Genomic DNA, 18,749 nt, shown 5'->3' on the forward strand with positions numbered 1-18,749 from the left:
CCACCACCTCATCACCAACCAACTACAGAAGTGGGTCCCCGATTTACCTGGCCCCTGGTTGAGACTTAGTAAACTACTTCATGTTCTTCAGTTTAGTCTCATTGTGTCATTCCAAGTGTCTTGATCTGCTCCTCTGGAACGAGGGCCTGTATATATACACACACACATACGGATACATGCACGCACATTATAAAATATCATACATCATACACATACATATCAGCATGTGAGTATCCACATACATGCTCCCTCTCACATACACATGCACACACTCATATTAAGTGCACAAACAAATATCAACACACTCATTTTATCAGCTGAATAAATATAATTATATTCTATACCATGTACCATACACATGTATTGAGTGCTTTTTCTCTTGCCCGAGATAAACTTATGTGTGTATATGTGTGTCTGCATGTGCTTGGGTTTGTCTCTCAACCATTTGCCAACAGGTATTGATTGAGACTAAAGGGGGCAAGGTGGCAGGGTTGTTAGCACGCCGGGCGAAATGCTTACCGGTATTTTGTCTGCCGCTGCGTTCTGAGTTCAAATTCCGTCGAGGTCGACTTTGCCTTTCATCCTTTCGGGGTCGATTAAATAAGTACCAGTTACGCACTGGGGTCGATGTAATCGACTTAATCCGTTTGTCTGTCCTTGTTTGTCCTTTCAGTGTTTAGCCCCTTGTGGGTAGTAAAGAAATAGGTACTGATTTGTTTATGACCCTGTAACTTAGGAGTTCAGCAAAAGGAGGGTGATGGAAGAAGGGTAGCAGATTTAAAATTAGTGCTGGAGTGTCTTTCTATGGCCACGATTCAATTACCGAAGCAAGTAAAAGAATATACACACAGGCGCAGGAGTGGCTGTGTGGTAAGTAGCTTGCCTCCCAGCCACATGGTTCTGGGTTCAGTCCTACTGCGTGACACCTTGGGCAAGAGTCTTCTACTATAGCCTTGGGCCGATCAAAGCCTTACTCTTTTACTTGTTTCAGTCATTTCACTGTGGCCATGCTGGAGCATCACCTTTAGTCAAGCAAATCGACCCCAGGACTTATTCTTTGTAAGTCTAGTACTTATTCTATCGGTCTCTTTTGCTGAACCGCTAAGTTACGGGGACGTAAACACACCAGCATCGGTTATCAAGTGATGTTGGGGGGGACAAACACAGACACACAAACATATACACACACATATATATTTACATATATATACGACGGGCTTCTTTCAGTTTCTGCCTACCAAATCCACTCACAAGGCTTTGGTTGACCCAAGGCTATAGTAGAGGACACTTGCCCAAGGTGCCATGCAGTGGGACTGAACCCGGAACCATGTGGTTGGTAAACAAGCTACTTACCACACAGCCACTCCTGCACCTTGTGAGTGGATTTGGTAGACGGAAACTGAGAGAAGCCTGTCGTATATATATATATATGTGTGTTTGTGCCCCCACCATCACTTGACAACCAATGTTGGTCTGTTTATGTCCCCCATAACTTAGCAGTTCGGCAAAAGAGAGCGATAGAATAAGTACTAGGCTTACAAAGAATAAGTCCTGGGGTTGATTTGTTCGACTAAAGGCGGTGCTCCAGCATGGCGGCAGTCAAGTGACTGAAACGAATAAAAAATAAATAAATGTGTGCATGCTATTTATGTGGTTGATTTATTTTCTATTACAGTTCGTTAAGCATTATTGGATACATGTTTCTTTGTGACCCAGTCACCGGTTCACTGCATCTTTGACGAGGAAGGAGATAAGGGAATTCCTGTAACTCAGTGTAAAACAAACGCCACAAAGGACTTTATTCATTGTGCACCACTCTTCATAATTTTCTTACCATTCTTTACATTCTTCACCAATATATATTGGTGAAGTGTGTGTAGTAGGGACGCTGGCAACAGGTAGTGTCAGTGCTATGACGTCGGGAACTTCAGTTCCTAGTAGGGCCACTCAAGGCGGATTGGTCTGACACCGAGAGGTATTAGGGCCACAACCCGGCAGACGGGGCTCTGGTGAAAATCCTCGGAGTGTCTATTTCGGCAACTGGCAGCTCCTCGGTCGTTGTCCCTGCGTCTGCGGACAATCTGCGGCAAACAGGATGTCTCTGCATGCGGGATTGTCGGGGCCCGTTTGTGAAATCCACATATTCCCACGAAACTTCTTCCAAAACACCGACTCAACCAGCCCAAGATGAATGTCAGTACAAGTACAAGTAAGTGTAATATTTGCATATATAAGAGGGAACTGTATGTGTCTGTATGGATTTGTTTGTCATTGTTTGAGCAAAATGCTACTGATGTTTGGATTCCTTGCTGACATTTTGACTGGTCACTCTGTGCTTTCAAAGACTAGTAAAAATGAAATCCCTTACTTGAAAAACAGGTAAGGGTTGGTGGCAGGGAAACTAGTCAGCCATAAAATTCTGCCTCAAGCAAGTTCCCATCCAAGCTATGCTCTAATGAAAATATGGAATTATATGAACAAACAATGCAAGTGTGTGTATGTATGTGTCTGTGTGTGTATATATATATATATATATATATAGAGAGAGAGAGAGAGGGTGGCAACTTTTGGTCATGAATGACCATGGGATTGCACCTAGAAAGTTACCCTCCAAGGCACAAGACTGAGCAAGGTTTATATGAAAGACCAGCAGTCGCCCATGCATACCAGCCTTTCCATGCCATTGATGTTTATCCAAGGGATAATTTCTACAGCTGAGTGAACTGGAGCAACGTGAAATAAAGTGTCTTGCTCAAGAACACAACACGCAGCCTGGTCCAGAAATTGAACGCACGACCTCACGATATTAAGCTCAACTCTGAATGTAAACAGGACAGGTTGCAATGTTTCACCAAAAAGGAGAATTATAATTGTCACAAAAAGGTGACTAGGGTGTTAAAAAATACCTATATTGCTAGAAATAACAGTTAAAATGCTCTAGTGCTGTAGTTAATGCACATGAATGAATACTTATACCCTAATAGGCACTATAAGTGTCTGAAAATGCCATATATAAAATATAGGATAAAATCTTTATAAGAATTTATCAAGTAGTTAGCATGAAAATCCTCATAAGGGAAAAAATCTATTAATTATTCCCTATAAATACATTTATCTATATTAAGTGCATTACTATATATAAATGCCTCACACTAGGAGGGACTCTTAAAGTCAAAACTACTATAATAACCACATTGTACCGAACGCGAGGGAGACTTAAAGAGTCCCCCCTAGCGTGAAGCATTTATGTATAGTAATGCACTTAATATAAATATATATATATATATATATATATATATATATATACATACATAAAAATATCGTGTACATTAGAACACATTAAGTGGCTTCCAAAGAGGAAAGCCTTGTGCTAGAAAAAGCAAAATTTCAATCCTTTCGAGAATTTATCCATAATTAGTGGTTTGAGTTTTCTACTGCTCTTTCTAGCAAAAGGCTTTCCTATTTGGAAGCCCCTTAATGTGTTTTAATGTACACAATATTTTTATGTGAATAATATATAGTCTATTGACTATTTCTTTTATTTTTTGTGCTAGGCCACTGGTAATAATAATTTCTATAATTCTTATTACCCTAATATTATTTATTATATATATATATATATACATACACACACTCAGTAATGAGAGTAAGGTATATGTATACAAACACTGACAAGACATTCTGTATGTATATATGACTACATATATTTATCTATGCCTGTATCTCTCTCATCTCTCTCTACCTGTTACACTTACCTTTCTGCAGGTACTAATACAGATATACTATTTCACATGAGTGAGCATAAAATGTATTACACACATGAACCAAGGCTGCTTCTAATGAGTGACCAGTCCACTGAAATAGCAGCTAGCTCACACAAATCATGCCCTTGTATCTTACTGGATAATGTAGTCCGACATACTCACGAAAGGATGGGATGGTCTCTGAGAGAATGCTTTTTATTACAGATTTGATTTAACCATTTTGTTACTGTATTTCTGTTGAGATGTTCTGTATTTCTTTCAATTAATTTTAAATATTACAAAGAATTTAGTAAAATAACTTAGTTATCATTAAGCTGGTGTTAGGAACATAAATTGCGACTATGGTTTGGTGGAAGATTTTAATTCAAAACTTATGAAAATAAGACATTTGTACTACAGAACCACAGGCTGGGAAGGAAGTTTCTTACCACACAGCCACGCCTGTAACTATACAAAAAAAAAAAAGCATATCATCATTGACTTTGTTCTAATATCCACTTTTCCATGTTTGCATGTGTGTGTCAGAGAGCTTCCCCATATACATACATATATATGTACACAGACATGACAGAAGTAAATAGACACCCTACAAAACATTGTTTTATGTTTATTCTAACTTGTAAGGTTTGTATTTTTTATAAATTGACATTTTTATGTTTCAGGTTCTATATGTGACTGTTTAATCCTGCCATGTACAAAAGAAGCCTTGGAACTGTTTGAATTTCAAAGAGGCTGTGGGTCATTCTGGTGATAGACATAGCATAAAATTGCAGAAAACCATGGGATCCTGCTTTCTACAGTTAATAGAGTGATTGTGCAATTCACCAGAGAGGGGAACGAGTCTGAATCACCTCACCCACATCAACCAAGGTGACAGGACACTTCTCTTTGGTAAAAGAAGTGTGGTGGATAATCCTTGTTGCAAGGCCTCTGGCATAGCAGAACAAGTTGATATCAGTCTCAGAACAGCTGTCAGGTATCTCCACAAGCTCGGTTGCTATGGCAGAGCAGCAAGAAGGAAGCCACTTCTTCGACCAGCCAACATGAAGCAGAGAAAAGATTGGGCCAGGGAGATGGTGGAGAGGCCACTAGCATTTTGGGACGCTGTCATATTTCCTGATGAGTCCAGATTTGCTGTATTTCCTGACAGTAGTTGAGTGTGGGTCTGGAAACTCTTTGATCAAAAATTTGATGTGAAAAGATTGCAGCCAACAATGAAACAAGGCAGTTGGTTTGGGGAGCAATTTGGAGCAATGGTTGATCAGAGCTGGTGGAGTGTGAGGGAAACATAACTTCAGATAAATATGCGTCCACATTGTAGAGAGGACTCCTTCCAATCTTCTCCAGTGGTGAAATGATTAAAGAAGACTCTTTATTTATGGAAGATGGGGCTCCTTGTCACATGGTTAAAATGACCCAAGATTTGTTGGATGAGAATGGCATTAAAAACCTCCCATGGCCAAGCCAGTCACTAGTTATGAACCCAATTGAACACCTCTGGGACATTATGGACAGGACACTTCATAAAAAGAACAAAAAAGTGTTTTCAAAGCCAGATCATTTGAGATTACTGCATGAAACTTGGCAAGAAATTCTGGAAGAGAATATTCGTCATCTCATCAGTAACATGCCCAATAGGGTCTTTGCACTGAAAAATGCAAAGAGCATATCTACAAAATATTAAATGTTCACATTACAACATTTAATAGATAATTTGAATGTATAATTTTAGATTTAAATAAATTTTAATGATTATAAGGAGATCTATTTATTTCTGTCATGTCTGTGTATGTGTATGCATATGTATGTATATAATGATATGCAAATGGAGAAAACTGTCAATGTGGATGTCATGCACATATTGAGAAACTCAATAGCAGTATGTGACTCATCAGTTTTTATGATGAACATTTAAGATCTCTATTGCATGCTGGCAATGAGGAGAACAGTTTGTTATGATCTCATGGGTTCAAGGACCATATTGTTCTCCAGTGTCTGCTTCAGCATGGTTTCTGTGGCTGTACATGCATCTTAATGCCACCCACTTTACAGCACTAGAGAGACTGCGATACAGCTTGCAAGACTACAAAACCTGGGAGGGAGGGGGCTTCATGTGAGACGTGGGGTTAAAATATTGGAGAAAGGAAGGGAAGGAGGACTGAGTAGGTTTTTGTAGAATAGCTACATATTCTATATTTTCAATATCCATATTCCTTTCTGCACACACACACACACACACACACACACACACATCCTTAATTTTTTTTTATACTTGTTTCAGTCATTAGACTGTGGTCATGCTGGAGCACCTCCTTCAAGAATTTTAGTTGAACAAATTAATCCTGGTGTCTACTTTTTTTTTAAAGCCTGGTACTTATTCTTATTTCTTTATTGCCCACAAAGGGCTAAACACAGAGGGGACAAACAAGGACAGACAAAGGGATTAAGTCGATTACATCAATCCCAGTGCGTAACTGGTACTTAATTTATCGACCCCGAAAGGATGAAAGGCAAAGTCGACCTCGGCGGAATTTGAACTCAGAACGTAACAACAGACAAAATACCTATATCTTTACTACCCACAAGGGGCTAAACACAGAGGGGACAAACAAGGACACACAAACGGATTAAGTCGATTACAGCGACCCCAGTGCATAACTGGTATTTAATTTATCAACCACGAAAGGATGAAAGGCAAAGTCGACCTCGGCAGAATTTGAACTCAGAACGTAACGGCAGACGAAATACCTATTTCTTTACTACCCACAAGGGGCTAAACACAGAGAGGACAAACATGTTTATGTATGTGTGTGTGTCTATATATATACATAAACATACACACACACACACACACTCTATATATATATATATAGTGTGTGTTATGTTTATGTGTATGTATATATATATATATATATATATATATATACATACACACACACATACATAAACATGTGTGTGCATGTATGTGTGTGTGTATATATATATATATACATAAAGATACACACACACACACACACACTATATATATATATTTATATAGTGTGTGTGTGTGTATGTTGATGTATGTATGTATATAGTGTGTGCATGCATATACACACACACACACACATATATATGCAGCAACAATGAAACTTGCCACCACTACCATTGCTACCTTACCCTACCATCAGCTCCAAAAGAGTTTAAAGTGTTGCCTTGTCTAAAATTGACCTGTCTTTCACCTGAGCAACTGTTTGGTGGAGAAACCTGATAGCTAGAAGTAATGTACAGTTGAGTGTTACAGATTCATCAGACTTGTTCTTCTTTTGAACTTGGCCCTACACCTTAAGATTTCTTTTCTTTTTTATTTTTTCGTCTTTGTTTTTCAGCATTTCAGAGCCAAGGCTAGCTGCAGTGAGGCTGACTGGCTGGCTTATTGAAACACTCCTTTTCTCACACACTCACTCACTCTCTCTCTCTCTCTCCTCCCACTTTCCTGTGTCTCTTTTATATTGGCTCTTTTCCTTTTCTGCTCTATCCCTCTAAACATAGTGTTGTCATAGCCCCATGGGCAGCACCAAGGGAGCTGGCCTATTATGAAATAAATATGATTTGAAAGAGATTTGGCTGCTGTTTTTAGCTAGCTAAGAATCTGTATAAAACCCCTCTCAGTATAGAACTGCTAAGATGGTGAGCTGGCAGAATCATTAACATGTTGGACAAGTCTCTCTTTACATTCTGAGTTCAAATTCTGCTGAGGTTAACTTTGTCTTTCATCTGTTTAACCCTTTTGTTACTGTATATATTTTGAGATGCTCTGTGTTTCTTTCAATTAGTTTAAATACAACAAAGAATTTAGTAAAATAACTTAGTTATCATGAAGCTAGAGTTGGGAACATAAATTGTGACTAAGGCTTGGTGGAATATTTTAATTCAAAACTTATGAAAACAAGACATTTTACCACTGTGCCAGAGCCGGTTTTTGACCAGGTTAGTAACAAAAGGGTTAAAGTTGATAAAATATGAACCAGTCCAGCACTGGGCTCCAGGCCTTGTCCTATAGAATAAAAGACTATAGCACTCTTCTTTTATCCTTTCTTTTACATGTTTCAGTTCTTGGACTGTGGCCAAGCTGCAGCACTACCTTGAAGAGTTTAGCCAAACAAATCAACCCCAGTACTAAGTCTGGTATTTATTCTTACGGTTTCTTCCAGTAAATCGCTATGTTACGAGGACATAAACAAACCAGTATTGGTTGTCAAGTAGTGGGGAACTACAATCATAAACATCAAGTCATATAAATATAGACTTGATACATCAGTAGCCACTACACACATTTTTTTCTCTCCTTGTTTTTTTCTGTGTCTCTTTCTGTAGAAGAGCGTAGGCTCGAAATGTAAAAGACTTTTTTCTATTCCTGAGCGTTATACTAATACATCTGTTTGTTTTGTACACCACCTGTCTTTGTCTTTTGGTTTTTTTTTTGTAAACTCTCCCTATATATATATGTATGTATGTGTATATGTGTGTGTGTGTGCGTGTGTGTGTGTATATATATATATATGCATAAATATATCACATGATCATGTGACTGACCATACTATCAGATACCATTATACAACACTGATCACAATAAACTTTGCTTTTATTTTATATATATATATATTATATATATATATTATATATATATATATATATTTATGTATATGTGTATGTATGCACGAATGGCTTCCACACAGTTTCCATCTATCAAATTCACATCCAAAGTTTTGGTCAGTCTAGTGTTATAGTAGAAGACATTTGTCCAAGGTGCTGTCCAATGGAACTGAAGCCAAAGCCATGTGGTGTCATCAGCCAGCTGGAAAAGATGTTTTCCCAGGGCTAAATCAACAGTAGCATCGTCCTTTACAGGACTGCCACATTATGTTGGCATATAAACCTTACAATATACACATATATATGGCTCTTTTTTTAATGGTAGAGCATAATTTTCTAGTAAATCAAGTGGGCTACTTGAAGCTTCATCAGATGATGGATAATATATACTCTTTTACTCTTTTATTGGTTTCACTCATTTGACTGTGGCCATGCTGGAGCACTGCCTCTAGTCGAGCAAATCAACTGCAGGACTTATTCTTTGCAAGCCTAGTACTTATTCTATAGGTCTCTTTTGCTGAACTGCTATGTTACGGGGACATAAACACACCAGCATCAGTTGTCAAGTGATGTTGGGGGACAAACATAGACATACAAACATACACACACACACACACACATATATATATATATATATATATATATATATATATATATATATATATATGACGGGCTTCTTTCAGTTTCCATCTACCAAATCTACTCACAAGGCTTTGGTGGACCTGAGGCTACAGTAGAAGACACTTGCCCAAAGTGTGATTGAAATGTGGAACCATGTGGTTGGTAAGCAAGCCACTTACCACACAGCCACTCCTGTGCCTATATATAGTATATAAGCTCATGTAAAAACAATATATGTTCACAAGCATACACACACACACACACACCAGCACAGAGTTTGCTTTGACTTCTTAAGCAGAGCTTGTCTGCCTGACCAGAGGTGGCTGAAATGAGGAACAGATAGGCTGTCCCACCACAGTAGTTCAGATCTATCAGACAAGAATGATAGTAGCTTCATCTAATGGCTGTGATGCTTCTGTACAATCTGTCATTTGTGATTGATGACCTCCAGTGGTGGTGGTGGGGGGAGGTGAATGAGAGTGAAAGGGAGAGAGGAACTCAGAAGTAGAGAAAAGGGTCTGTGGAGTCAGCCTGGGGGAGGGTTTGCATCACACCACTACCACATATCCCACCACATTGTCTACATTTGTAGTTGTTGTTTAGCCCCAGGTAAGGGTCTGATTAAGCAGACCTATGATCAAAGTCATTCCATTGATGGTCATCTCATTTTTCAAATATTGTGTATATAAGAACTATATTAATTAGTGAATATGCACTTCCTCTTTTTTTCACTCTTTCAGTCATTTGACTGTTTCAGTCATTTGACTGTGGCCATGCTGGAGTACTGCCTTTAGTCAAGCAAATCGACCTCAGGACTTATTCTTTGTAAGCCTAGTAGTTATTCTATCGGTCTCTTTTACCGAACAGCTAGGTTACAGGGGCATAAACACACCAGCATCGGTTGTCAAGCGATGTTGAGGGGTGGGACAAACACAGACACACATATACACACACATATATATTTACATATATACGATGGGCTTTTTTCAGTTTCTGTCTACCAAATCCACTCACAAGGCTTTGGTCGGCCCAAGGCTATAGTAGAAGACACTTGCCCAAGGTGCCATGCAGTGGGACTGAACCTGGAACCATGTGGTTGGTAAGCAAGCTACCTACCACACAGCTACTCCTACGCCTATTTTTTTTTTTTAGATGGTATAATATAATATGAGGGAGATTTGGCTGCTTATTTCTCCAGGTTGAGCAACCGTATAGAGGAGTCTTCTTTGTTGACCATTGTGGAAAAAGTGGCCAATGTAAATGGAGCTGACTATTTTCTGGCCCTTTTCTTTATTACCCACAAGGGGCTAAACATAGGGGGGACAAACAAGGACAGAATGCAAAAACAGACAAAATACCGCTAAGCATTTCACTCGGCATGCTAATGTTTCTTATTTTTTTATTACCCACAAGGGGCTAAACATAGAGGGGACAAACAAGGACAGATAAAGGGATTAAGTCAATTACATCGACTCCAGTGCGTAACTGGAACTTATTTAATCAACCCCGAAGAGATGAAAGGCAAAGTTGACCTCGGCGGAATTTGAACTCAGAACGTAATAGCAGACAAAATACCACTAAGCATTTCGCCCAGTGTGCTAACATTTCTGCCAACTCGCCACCTTCAAACTTAGTTATCATTAAGCTTGTGTTAGGAACGTAAATTGTGATTAAAGTTTGGTGGATGATTTTAATTCAAAACTTATGAAAACAAGATATTTGCACTACAGAGCCAGAGGCGGTTCCAGCCGGGTTGGTATCGAAAGGGTTTAACAGTGATGGTCATGATGTTTATGTCCCATGCATACTCTTTTACTTGTTTAAGTCAATTGACTGTGGCCATGCTGGAGTACCGCCTTTAGTCGAGCAAATCGACCCTAGGACTTATTCTTTGTAAGCCTAGTACTTATTCTGTCGGTCTCTTTTGCCGAACCGCTATGTAATGGGGACATAAACACACCAGCATCGGTTGTCAAGCGATGTTGGGGGGACAAACCAAACACAGACACACACACATATATACATATATATATATACACATATATATGTATATATATATATATATATATATATATATATATACACATACACACACATATATATATATATATATATATATATATACGACAGGCTGCATTCAGTTTCCATGTACCATATCCACCCACAAGGCTTTGGTTGGCCCGGGGCCATAGAAGACACTTGCATCTGAGTGATATTTTACAATTCATAAAGCTTCCACAGTTATTTTCATTTTTCGTGGAATTCTATGCAGGATTTTATTACTGTTATAATTTTTACTTTATATTTTGTCTTACAATGTGTTACGATGGTCCCTTGTTGTAAAAAGCACGGTAAAGTACAGAAGGAGTCCTTATGTGGTTGCTTAATGACTACATCACATCCTAACATTTAAAAAAAAAATAAGGACACATTGGACCATGTAATCCTAGATAGAATGTGTCTGTCTGTCTGAAAAAAGCAAAATAGGAAGAAAAAGGGAAAGAGAAGAGAGAGAGAGAGTGAGAGAGAGAAAGAGAGTTGTGGATGGAATGCCTTTGATCATGGGTCTGCTCCATCAAGGTACACCTGAAACTAAACAGTAACACAATGCACACATACACACACACACACACACACACACACACACACACACACAAACACACATATACACACACATACATGCATGCACTAGTCAATTTATTACAATTTACTGTGTATGTGCGAATGAGCGTTTGTCTGTAAATTTGGTGGGGTAGGGGTGGGGTGGGTCTGTGCATGCACCCTTATGTGAATGTGAATTTTTGTGCCTGTGTGAATTCGTGGTGTCTATGTGCGTGTGTATATGTGCGTGTGTATGTGTGCGTGTGTGTGTGTGTGAGCACAGGCATGTTTTCGTGTGTATGTACTACACATCACTTTTGTGACATTGTGAAGTTCCGATGACACCTGGGTACAAGGAAGAGAATTTGAGGAATTAGAGGTGAGAGGAGAGAATGTGGTGAGGATGGCGAGGGTGGGGAGGGGTGGGGGTTGGAGGTGCGGTGTGGTGTGGTGGGAGGCGCATTTCTTTGGAAGGCCATATACATGTTTTTTTCTTCTTTTTCCCATGCAGCAAGGAGAGGGGTGGGGAGTGGGAGGGAGTTAGCCACAGCTTTCACCCCCTCCCCTACACCACTGACCTTACACATCCATTCTCCACCACTGAAGGCTTATTATATCTGTGTCCTCCACCTTAATCTCCCATTCTCCAACCCCACCCCGACCATCTGGCTTCAACTTCACCCCTCCCCTACACTTTTAACACTGCCCCACCCTAGCAGCCTTATTGTGTTTTCAAAAGGTAAGCTGAGCTGCTGCAAATGGTGTTTATTTAGCATTCACATCACCTGGGTCACACTGTAGCAATGCTGGTTTTGTTATTGTTGTAATTGTTGCTGTTGTTACTGTAATTGTTGTTGTTGCTTTGGTGGTGGTGGCAGGTATTATGGTTGTTGTGTTTTTTATAGTCATATTAGTGGTGGCGGTGGTGGTAGTAGTGTTGTATTGGTGTTTATTTTCCTGTTGTTGTTGTTGGTGGTGGTGGTCTGTTGGTATTTGTTGTTGTTAATGACATTGTTGTTAAATGTCACCTTTTGGTGTGGATGGAGGCTATTTTGTTACGGGTCATTGAGTTTAGTGTCTCATATTGGTTTGTGGAGACTTAAAAGAAGGAAAATACAACCCAAATAAAATGCTACTGCTAATGGTGGGGTAGCAGTGTTTATATTAACAGAGGCACAGAGAGCAGTAATGATTAAAATAAGGCTATCTTCTCTATCTTTTACCTTACCTTTTTTTTTTTTTTTTGTATCACTGGGCTCTGCTTATGGTGGAGTACCACCTCCAAACAAATCAACCCCTGAACATATTTTTAATTCTGGTACTTATTCTATTTGTTGCTAGGTCACAAGGTTTGCTTCCCAACCACATGGTTCTGGGTTCAGTCTCACCGAATGGCATCATGGGCAACTGTATTTTTTCTATAGACTTGGGCTGACCAAAGCTTTTTGAGTGGATTTGGTAGACAGAATGTATACACACACACACACATACACATATATATATATCGAGCGTGATCGTTACCAGCGTCACCTTCCTGGCACTTGTGCCGGTGGCCCGTGAAAAAAACATTCGAGCGAGGTCATTACCAGTGCTGCTGGACTGGCTCCTGTGCAGGTGGCACATAAAAAATACCATTTGAATGTGGCTATTGCCAGTACCACCTGACTGGCCCTCGTGCTGGTGGAACATAAAAGCACCCACTACACTCTCCGAGTGGCTGGCGTTAGGAAGGGTACCCAGCTGTAGAAACTGGTAGATCAGATTGGAGCCTGGTGCAGCCATCTGGTTTGCCAGTCCTCAGTCAAATCGTCTAACCCATGCTAGCATGGAAAGCGGACGTTAAATGATGATGATGATGATATTTATATATATATATATATATATATATATTTATATATGTATAGTAGAACCTCAGTTTTCAAATAACTCTGATCCCCAATAAGCGGTACTTTATCTCCTGTCTTTCTCATATTCATTTAATACAATAGTACCTCGGTTTACAAACGCTGTGTGTTTACATCCCTGTAATTTAGCAGTTCAGCAAAAGAGACTGATAGAATAAAGTACCAAACTTAAAAGAAAATAATTTTAGTAAGCAGAAACTGAAACAAACCTTGAATATATACATGTGTGTATGTTACTGTTATGGAAATGAATCATTTGTTTCTAATCTTCCTTTCTTCCTCAAGGTATTGGTCAAGTTTTAAAAAATCTGATGATGGCCATTTGTATGTCCATTTTCCATACTTCACTCCCACCCATGAGAAACACTAGATACAGTTTGATAGGTATGCTGTTATGAGTAAGAGGATAATTTATAAAGAAAAGTCCCACTGCATGGCACCTTCAGCTAGTGTGTTCATAAATAGACCCAGGATTACCAATACCTTGAGAGTGAATCTGGAGGACGGAACTATGTGGAAGCCCATAATGTGCATATGTGCAGGTGTGTGTATGTACATATATATATTTATGTACACACACACACACACACATACACGCATATACACAAACACATGTAAAAGGGTAAAGACCCCCTTCAGTCATGAATGACCATGGGATTGCACTTAGAAAGTTCTGCTCTGAGGCTCAAGTCTGGGCAAGGCTGTTTATGGAAGACCAGCAGTCGCCCATGCATACCGGCCTCCCCTCTCCATGCCACTTCCTTGTTGTCCAAGGGAAAAGCAAAGACTGATAGAGCTTGGAACCAGTGATGTCACAACTCATTTCTGCAGCTGAGTGAACTGGAGCAACGTGAAATAAAGTGTCTTGCTCAAGAACACAACACACTGTCCAGTCCAGGAATTGAACTCACTACTTCATGGCTGTGAGCCCGATACTTTAACCACTGAGCTAAATGCATGTATACATGTATATACACTCACACATATACATAGATAGATGGATACCTATTAAAGAGAACCAATTAAGATTGGAGCATATCAAAGTGAAGTACACCACATTAATCGCTATACAGTAAAACACAAATCAACAGGTCATAGGCACAGGTGTGGCTGTGTGGTAAGTAGCTTGCTTACCAGCCACATGGTTCCAGGTTCAGTCCCACTGCGTGGCACCTTGGGCAAATGTCTTCTACTATAGCCTCGGGCTGACCAAAGCCTTGTGAGTGGATTTGGTAGACGGAAACTGAAAGAAGCCTGTCGTATATATGTATATGTATGTGTGTGTGTGTGTGTGTGTGTGTATTCCTCAACATCACTTGACAACCAATGCTGGTGTGTTTGTGTCCCTGTAACATAGCGGTTTGGCAAAAGAGACCGATAGAATAAGTACTAGGCTTACAAAGAATAAGTCCTGGGGCCTATTTGCTTGACTAAAGGCAAATGACTGAAACAAGTAAAAGAGTAAAATAGGTAAAGAATCAAAGAATCCACTGCTGTTTTATAATCTGCAACTCCAACAGTGTCTGAAATTGAAGAGAACTTCACTGTCTCTGTGAGCATGAGATTTACCTCCATGCTCTCATTACTGATGTTGATTTATTGACAATGAGACCAGTGAAATAAGTACCACTCTTCGAAAGCAAGTACTAGGGTTGATTTGTTCAACTAAAGTTTTTCAAGGCAGTGCCCCAGAACACCTGCAGTCCAATGACTGAAAAAAGTTAAAGAAGAGACAAAATAAATTTTTCCATCCTTTTTAATGAGAAAAATCTGGTTTTTAATTTTTGTTATTTTCCTTGTCTCAGTTCAAAGAGGAAATACTAAGAGTGGATCAGATGATAATAAACATTATTTTCTTTCATAATCCTGTACTGCTTTAAGTATAACTGTGGAAGATATATATATATATATATATTGCTGGATTCCACTGTTTACATCCACTGCTTACCTCAATCACCACCTTCTTAAGAAAGAAAGGGTACATTGAACGACATAATCCTAAATCTACGAAAAGATGCAAATGCCATGGCAGGAATGCCTTTGATAATAGGTTTGTTCAATCAAAGCTGACCTGGGGCTAAACAATAGCAAACACATCATTGCTACTATGATCATCACCATGCTATCACCCTACCACTATGGCTAACACTGTTGTCTACCATTTTCTACTTCTCTTGCCATGCCCAAAATTACCACCACCATATCCACCACCACCAGCACAACAACAACAATATACTGGTATTATTGCAGTTTATATTACCATTACACTGCCACTACGCCACTACTACCAGGACCATCACTAATCATTCATTTGTTTCAGACATCAGACTGCAGCCATACTGGGGCACCGTCTTGGAGATGTTTTTAGTCAAATGAATTGAAACTAGTACTTATTCTATTGGTTTCTTTTGCTGAATAGCTAAGTTAGGGGTACGTAAACACACTGGTACCAATTGTCAAGCGGTGGTGGGGAGGGACAAACACAGACACAATGACACACACACACACACACACACACACAAACATGCACCTGAGGCTATGGTAGAAAACACTTGCCCAAGGTGCCACACAGTGGGACTGAACCTGGAACCATGTGATTGGAAATCAAGCTTCTTTTACCACACAGCCATGCCTGTGCTTAATATCTATACCACCATCATCATCATCAACACCAACAACACAATCTTTATTGTTGTCTATAGCAATATCATTACCAACACATTGCTCTTATAATACTAGAGAAAAAAATGTGACAAAAAAAAAAAAAAAGGGACAAGCAACTCTGGGTAGATTAACAATTTAGTCATACAATAGAAGTACATTTCCATCTGATCCCCTTGAAGAAAAATGCTAAGCCAAGCCCTAAAAAAAAACATAATCTTAGAGGAAACTCATTAGAAATTCATGATCTGGATTGTTTGTTTCAAACAGGTGGATTTGGGGTGGTGAGACTTAAAACCTGTTGATATAGAATATGAAGGAAAAAACTGAGCTCTGAATGTACTCAATATACCCACCCAGAAGAAAACTGATTTTTAAAGCAAGGAGGGAATTCATAAATGATTCATGAATGTCTGACTGACAAAGTGGCTGGGTGAGTGGGGGTAAGGGGGGTAAGGTGAAGGTTACATACAGAAGTTGCAATACAGTGTTATTGGATATTTTTCAGATTATTTATAAATATACATAAAATTTAAAATTTAAATTACAATTGTGTATTTGTTTCACAAAATTCCTCATGTGGAATTGTGTTGAAACAGATATTGTTGTATTTGGGTATGGCCGTTTTTATTTTCTTTTTTGCCAACTAACCACATGCACTATATATTTGGTTTTCACTCCAGCTTTATTATTACCTTTGCCTTAATGAAGGCAGAGGTATTGTTTTCAGTCGTGTTTGTTTGTTTGTTTGTCTGTCCATGGACAAGATAGCTCAAGAACCGCTGGATGGATTCAGATGAAACTTTGGATCTTTTCGGTTTGAACGGCAGTTTTTAACATAATTTCTAGGTAACTAAAAAATTTTAAACTTCGTATACTGGTAGAATGTGTTTATAAAACATCTTTTTCTCTTGGCTTTATTGAGAAAATTCTATAGTTTGTAAGATATTTCTTGTTTTTTTTCTTCAATTTCTGCAATTTCAACCAATCACTGACGTCCATTGAGGTAAAAAAACATTCTGTGCCGTATGAATATGTCCCTCGTTTAAGAAATAGATTAGGTTTATTTACATTTATGAAGAAAAAAAAGATACCCTTCCCCCCACCCCTAACCCCTAACCCTAAAACAGGGTCATAATTATGGGTGACAATTTCATATGACACCGCTAGAAAAAACTGCCGTTCAAACCGAAAAGATCCGAAACTTTCAGTGATATATGGCCTCATGACTGCCACAAACTGATTAGATTTTGGGATCGATCCGGTACCAGACAAGGATTCTGGATTATTTTTCCATTTTTGTTTTACTTAACTTTTAAGAGTGGCTGAGTTCATTCTTAGTATTCTCGTCTGTGAGAGCAGTCGAGTTTATTTCAGATATTCTCATTTTAAAAATCATCTCTGGCTAATCATTGAGAGGATGTTGGTATTGCCTTGGTGGAGGTTTGCATGCTCTGAGTGCTCTTATTATTTTTATTTTAATGCCCTTTGTCTGAAATTTTTCGTAACACATCACTGAAGAGGTCACAGGATGTGTGATGAAAAATTTCAGACAAAGGAAACTAAAAATAAAATAATAATAAAGCTGAAGTGATGACCAAATATATTGTATGTGTAGTTAGTCAACAAAAGAAATATGACCGTCCCCAAATATAACAGTATTAAAATTTCAAATTACAAAGAAAATTGTTTTTGTAATATGCTGCTGAAATGCATCATTAACCATTTAGCATTTTAATTGGCCCTATCTAGATTAAATATTCTACTTGTCCTCTGTTCAAACTAACCAGATCTGGTTTATCACTCCTACCCTAAAATGTTATTCTATAAATATACAATCACATCATTGAAATCCTGAAGCTATGAGATAAGCCATGATGATTTCAAAACTGTGAATAAATAAGCATTAAATTTGACTAAGTAATCTGATTGCTAAAGGGTTAATATATCACTCATCATCACCCTCGTTGTTTAATGTCCACTTTCCATGTTGACATGGGTAATGAACTGAATTAAAACCTACCACTGAAATTTCATGTTAATTTATATTCCAATACAGCTTGTTTATGACAAAGTTATTTTCCTAAATTTTTCGTTATTTTAAAAATTAATTTAAACAAAATTATTGTATTTTGACAGAAATATTCTAATAAAAAGGTTAAGGGCTTCCAAGGTAAAGAACAGCGAAGGTATTCTCAAACAGCACACCTGGTCTAAATACTAACAACAAACTTGACCCCACAAAAGGCACTGAAGAACATGGTATTGGAGGTTAAACCTGGTTAAATTAAGTTGACCATCTAAGTAAGCCATAGCGGGATTTGGACTCAGAACCCAAAGAACTGGAATAAATACCACAAGGTATCCTGTGTGACACTCTAATGATTTTGCCACCGATACTTTATTGATCCTACAAGGATGAAAGACAAAGTTGACTTTAACTGGATTTGAACTCAGAATGCAAGAAACTGCAATAATACCACAAGACATTTTATCTGATGCTCTTATGATAATGCCTTCTATTTTGGTACATACAAATGATGTTTAAGTACACCACTGATAT

At 38.6% G+C, this 18,749-nt stretch overlaps 1 protein-coding gene across 3 annotated transcripts in view; it reads right to left on the reverse strand.

Annotated features, from left to right (window-relative positions):
* Positions 1-18,749, reverse strand: part of LOC115220746 (zinc finger protein GLI4-like) — a 467,588-nt gene that overhangs the window by 370,866 nt on the left and 77,973 nt on the right. The window lies entirely within an intron of this gene.

This window comes from Octopus sinensis, linkage group LG17 (genome assembly GCF_006345805.1).
Source record: "Octopus sinensis linkage group LG17, ASM634580v1, whole genome shotgun sequence".
Taxonomy (NCBI): domain Eukaryota; kingdom Metazoa; phylum Mollusca; class Cephalopoda; order Octopoda; family Octopodidae; genus Octopus; species Octopus sinensis.